This window comes from Rutilus rutilus (genome assembly GCF_951802725.1).
Source record: "Rutilus rutilus genome assembly, chromosome: 4".
Lineage (NCBI taxonomy): Eukaryota > Metazoa > Chordata > Actinopteri > Cypriniformes > Leuciscidae > Rutilus > Rutilus rutilus.
Window position 1 is genome coordinate 24697519 of NC_140212.1, and position 6646 is coordinate 24704164.

The following is a 6646-nucleotide window of genomic DNA, read 5'->3' on the forward strand; positions in this document are numbered from 1 at the left end:
GTAGTTTGCAGACTTCACATGTTGTGCGTAATGTACTTGGGAAGAATATTATTCTGCAGGCTGTAGCACTTGGGACAGCGATGGCTGACTTTAGTTTGAACACCGGAGACGAAACCGCGCAAGGTCGCTGAGGAAGCGCTGTCGTCAGGATCATCTTCTCTATCAGGTACGTCCAGTGGCGGGAATTCTGAGGCTTTGGTAGATGGAGTTGTTGTCAAACGAATGTCTCCATTTATCTCTCTCGTCGACAAGTTGGAAAACGAGTACAATTTGGAGTTATGAACGTGCAAAATTAGGCTGTCCCACAGGGTAAGCTTAATTTCTCCGGTCCTGTCGCTGACCCACATTTCTTTAGGTTTGCACTCCTCCTGCTTGACCAGCACGATTTTACTAAGCACTGCATGGGACAAAACTTTGGTTTCCAGCTCGCCTACCTGTAAATATAAAAAAATATATCTTTATAACATAGGTCTCTTTGCCAATAGCCTACATATTCATTTAAAGGCGACCTATTATGCAAAATTTAAAATTTGCAAAATTTGGACATAAATGTGTGTTGGCAGTGTGTGTAAACAACCACCCTATAGTGATAAAAATCCACTCACTCCTTTTTTTCAAGACAAGATTGTCTTGACCAGGACCACACCCCTAAATGCATTGAAGCAACTGCCATGTGATTGGTTGATTAGATAATTGCATTAATGAGAAATTGAACAGGTGTTCCTAATAATCCTTTAGTGAGTGTATATATGCCCCTTTTTTACATTTGAGCCCCTGCCCCTGAGGAACTCTCTGCACGTTTTATGCTTACCGTTATGAGACTATGTTCTGGGAGTCCCAACTCCACTTGCTTCTTGTGGAGTTCACGCTTACGTTGCCAGCTGTGTGAAAAGGCCCCAACAATATTACAGCATAGTCCGAGGGCGCGCTCGTTTTTTTTGCCTCTGGTCATGCAATGCATTTGTGACAGCCAAGTTTAGATTTAGACCGAAGCAGTTAAGCCACGGCCAATGCAGGGACCAGATTGCGGCAGAAATGTTAGCAGCGTTGTCAGTGGTTATGGCTGAAAGTTTTTTCTCGTCAAGTTGCCAGTCCTGAAGTGCAGCTCTGAGCGCAGCAGCAAGATTGTCGGCCGTATGACTCTCAGGAAAATACGTTGTTTGGAGGCATTTGGATTCAAGTTTCCACTCAGGTGTAATGGTGTGGACAGTCAGGGACATATATGGTGTCATGTTAACTGACGACCACATGTCAGTTGTTAAGGAATAACTCTGACAGCTCTTGAACCTTGTCTCTAAATTTATTATATAAATGTGGGACGGCTGTTTGTGAGAAATGTTTCCGTCCAGGCAGCTCGTACTGGGCATCTAGGACCTTTACCATGTCCTTAAAGGACTTTTCTTCCACTGTGTGGAAAGAGACCATTTCCTTCGCCAAGTATTTTGTCACTGCATCAGTACAGGTTTTCCAACAGACAATGGCTGCATTCGAAACCGCATACTTCCTTACTATATAGTAGGGAAAAAAAAGTAGGCGAGCGAAAAAGTATGTACGAATCCTCTGTATTCATAAAAGAGCAGGCGAGAATTACCTGGGTGACGTACGAATTATCGCGAGATTCGGACATACGTATACTTATAGTGCGTTCGAATGTGCCTACTTTCCTACTATATAGTAGGCGAAAACAGTACGTGAAAGAAAAAGTATGTTCGAAACATCAGTATTCATAAAAGAGTAGCCGAGAAGTTCCCGGATGGCTTACTGCTTCCGGACAGATTTTCGAGTGCTCAACCGATGAATACTTTTCTATCCCAGGAGGCCACGCGAGAGGATACGTCATTAACAAACATCGCGGAGATCAGCGACGCGGGTGTTTTCAAATGTGAGTAAACACGGTTCCTTGTGTTAAAATTGCATGTGTTGAACTACTGAGTAAACTGTTGAATTGTTGAAGGTGTAAAGACGTTACTCAGTATAGTCTAGTTGTGATGTTGCTGTAAAAACACGTTTTATTATGTATAACGTTAGCTAACAGGGGAGCTCCAGTAAGGACACGTAAGTTACGTCTCTAAAGTGGATTTACATAAACCATATACATCTTAAAGACGCTTATTTTAAATGTCTATTTACATCTGACAGGAAAATCTTCAATAAGTATTGCAGAAGAGCACATCACAACACGAAATAAACATCTGAGTGATGTATGTGTGCTATTATGTAGAACAAATCTATAAAGTAACTAAACATAAGTTATCTATTTTATTTGTCCATAGACCAATTTCGAGCCGACGTCACAGTTACGTCACGGCGTTAGCTGGTGGTAAAACAAAGGGAAAACTGGAGGCGGCCAATACAAACCAGCACAGATTTGGCTACATAATAAGGAACTTAAATTATTATTATTGTTATTAAATGTCATCTTGTTGTGTTGTTGGGTGCAAGAACAGGCTCCAATTTGAAATTGTATCGCATAATGTTTTCTAAATGATTGTGATTATTTGAGAATCTATACATTGTTTTGATTGATTGTGACTAGACTTTTTGAAGAACCTGGTAAGAAAGGGTAATCAAATACAAAGGTAATGCAAGGTCACTCACTAATGGTCAAGGTCACTCACAAGGTCACTCACTAATGCAAGGTCACTCACTGTCCAGGCCATTCAACCGGAGGTAGCGTTAACGTTAATCCTGTCAGATCGTCCTTCCATTGACTGAGCGTGTACGGGTCAGCCAATCTGGGATGTCCGTTCAAATTAACTTTTGCAAATAACAATCGCGGTCCTGGACAGTGAGTGACCTTGCACATTAAGATAAAATCGGATTTTCCCCAGTCATTATTAAAAAACAAGCTAACAAAACTTGCAAACTAACGTTAGTGAAGCGGCCAGAGGGATCGTTCTGCCACCACCTAAGCTCCGCCCACAAAAAAAGTCACCATGTTTACCAACTGAAAATGGGTCTATTAGTACTGTTGATAAATTGAGGAACATTTATGTTGGATAAAAAGTTAAAACAACCTCAACATGTAAATGTAGTGTTGAGCTCATAAATCACAGAGGTAATGTGTGAATCTTGTCTGGATGTTACAGGGACAGATGAACAGATGGATAAGTGTGTTTATCTGATGGAGAGTGGCTCATGAAGCTGAATGCTGCCATCAAAGGCTTTGAGTGACACACAGAACTGAATAACAAAATCTATTAAATATTAAGTTGTAGTTTATTTTAATTATTGTAATTTCAAACAAAGCTATTACAGCACTTTTCTGATTCTTGATTTCTGTGCATTTGCTGCACAGCTTTTGTGGTGGAGCAGGACCTGCAAGGAAAGATGAATGATGGTGTTTTTGTCTTCTAAATAATACAGAATCATAGTCTGCTTTTATCTAAAATGTTAAATTTTAATTTCTCAAATGAGGCAGTGTTGTGGTTTACATCTTATCTCCAGTCTAGAGTGCAGTGTGTTAAAGTTGACCAAAACATATCTGCACTCTCAAACATAAAAATGGGCATTCCGCAGGGCTCTATACTTGGCCCCTTGCTGTTTAGTCTCTTTATAAATGACTTACTTCTGCACTGCTCAGATGCCAGTTGTCAGCTCTACGCGGATGATGCAGTTATGTATGCACCCGCCAAGTCACCTGAGCAGGCTGCAGCTGTACTGTCTACTAGTATGTTTGACATCCAACAATGGCTCATCCAAAATCAGCTAGTTCTAAATCTCTCAAAAACAGTTTACATGTGTTTTTCCATTAAAAAACTTGATTTAAAAGGAAGATTTAATATTAATATACAAAATAAAGAAATTCATCCAGTTACAGAATTCAAATATCTAGGATTGGTTTTAGATCCTCAACTAAAATTTGACAAGCATATAAAGAAAATCTTAAAAACAATACAAAGTAATCTCAACTGTTTCAAATTAATTAGAAGCTACATACCGAACCAGGCAGCCTTGCTGTACATGCATGCTATGATTTTTTTCTCATATATCATACTGCATGACAGCATGGGCACAAGCCGCTCCCACTGCAACCAAATGCATAGGTTCTGTATACAACCGAGCAATAAAAATTATGGATAAAAAACCAATACGCCACCATCACTGTACCATCCTTAAGAAATATAATTTAATGAATTTTGAGAGCTTTAGCAATTTTTGCTTTCTTAAATTAATTCACAAGTGCATTATTCATTTAGCACCTGAGCCACTAAGTTCATTTATTGAGAGACAAAGCAGCACTCGAGTCACTAGGAGTTTCACAAATCATGACTGTAAAATACCATACTGCAGGTAGGGCTGGACCCGAATATTCGTCGGTGGGTTGGTATTCCATTTGAATTATTATTTTTTTTTTCACACCTGGGATCCCCTGCGAAACGGTTCTCATTCGCACTTGAATAAGGCCGGCGTCACACTGGCTCCCATGTTAACAGGTTGGAGTTTGCACACTGCCTGCGTGAGACATGTGTCTCAGGCGCGGCTCGAGCCACGCGGAAAACGCGTGCATGCTAGAAATAGAACCGACGCCTAAGTGTTCCAGCAACAGGAGTGTTCTCTGGCTAGAGCGCAGAACAGCGGAGTTTGTATGGACAGAAGTGCCTGAGCTTGTGTTTTGGGTTAAGCTGCGTTGCTTTGACATTGTGGAAAATAGAATAATAGAAACAAAATGTATTAGGGTGTTTCTGCAACTACGGGCACTTTTGACTATCCCAATTTAAAAATAATCAACCTCTATGAATTTCAATTTTAACCATCACAGTCTGTAATACATATACAAATTTACACAAAATAGAATGTAGTCGTTAAGATTTTATCTGGAATCTGGAACATGTTTATTTTTTATGTAATTTTTATGCATTTTTACATTTTTATGTTTCATCTTCTTAAAAATTGTCCTTACCGCAACATTACAATAACGTTCATTTTATAAATTTTTCTTTAGTAATTTCTATAATTTTTTTATATATATTTAAATAGCTTTTTCAAATTTGATGCAGTTTTGTAAATACTGATATAAAAAAAAAATAACATACAAAATAGGGAATTATGTTTTTTTCTATGCCATGTAAAAAATGTACAGTAACCTTAGATTGTCAATTGTTTCCATATACACAAAAGATAACATAATTAACTTTTTATGACAGATGTTGCAATTTCAATGTGTTAATCATCTCAACTTAAGTGTAAAAATATTTTTTTTGCTAATGAAAATAGAGCAGTGCTGCGGTAATGACATCTTGTGTCGGTAAGGACAAAATTATTTTTTTTTATGTAAAAAATTGCATGTTTATATATATATATATACACTAATATATATACTAATATATACTTCAGTACTAATAATATACTGAATATTTGTAATTTAATATACAGTAAACCTTGAATTTGTCTCTACCACAACACAAGGTCTTTACCGCAACACCTAAATTTGCTGTGGTAAAGACATGTTGCGGAAATTACATTTTTGCTAATATTTTTGCTAATTGGCAGCTAGCAAGGCCTACCACATTAGTTTTGACTCTTAGCATCTTAATATACATGAATTCAACCGTAATATACATTTATTTTTTAAATGTAGTTCAAAAATACACAATTATTTAGCTGAATGGTAAGGACGCACAATAAATACTAGAGAAGAAAAGATGATGTTTACCTTATTTTTTTGGTATCTTGTGAGTGAGGTAGTGTGGTGGCCCAGTCTGTCAGCAATGTGCTCAAGTGATAATTTCTGTTTCCATAGAAACTAGACTTGTTTGTGTTCGATAAAATTTCATAATAAAAGCTTTTTTTCATTGTTGCGGTAAGGACTCAAAAGTGTGGGACAGGCACATTTGGTCATAAAATGAATCATAAAAAATTATCAGTAAATAATACAAAGATTTTTAAGATGCTGTAAATGAATCTGTATATTAAACAATTCCATTTGAAATAATGTCATATTGTAAAAGAATGAGCTAATTTTAAGTATCAAAAGTAAAGATGAAAAACCGCACTCTCAGGTTCTATTTTCATACATTTATTATTACCATGTCCTTACCTTTGTGAGGACATGGTAATAATAAATGTATGAAAATAGAACCTGAGAGTGCGGTTTTTCATCTTTACTTTTGATAAACGTTTTTTATTACTCGCACCCATAAACTAATTTGCGAGTTGAGCGCGCCTGCTCTTAGTACTAATTTTAAGTATCTCAACATTGAAACCACGGGTGTGGGACATGAGCAAAAATGGTGTTTGGACCTATAAATGCTTCATAATTTTACATTAAATCATATTATTTATTCATAATTTTTTATGTAAAGGTGTGTATTGACACTACGTTTATATTTATGAAACATCATATGATAAATTTGAACATAAATCTAAAATTTCACTCCTGGGACTTAAAAGTGCCCGTAGTTGCAGAAACACCCATTAGCCTTTTTACCTGTTATTATCAATCTAAATTAATCTCGCTTTTAATTTAACTTAATTTCGTTTTTCTTTATTTAAATTTAGTTTTTCTTTATTTAAATTTAGTTTTTCTTTATTTAAATTTCGTTTTTCTTTATTTAAATTTAGTTTTTAAATTTCTTTTTTTTCTTAATTTAATTTCGTTTTTCTTTATTTAAATTTCGGTTTTCTTTATTTAAATTTCTGTGTC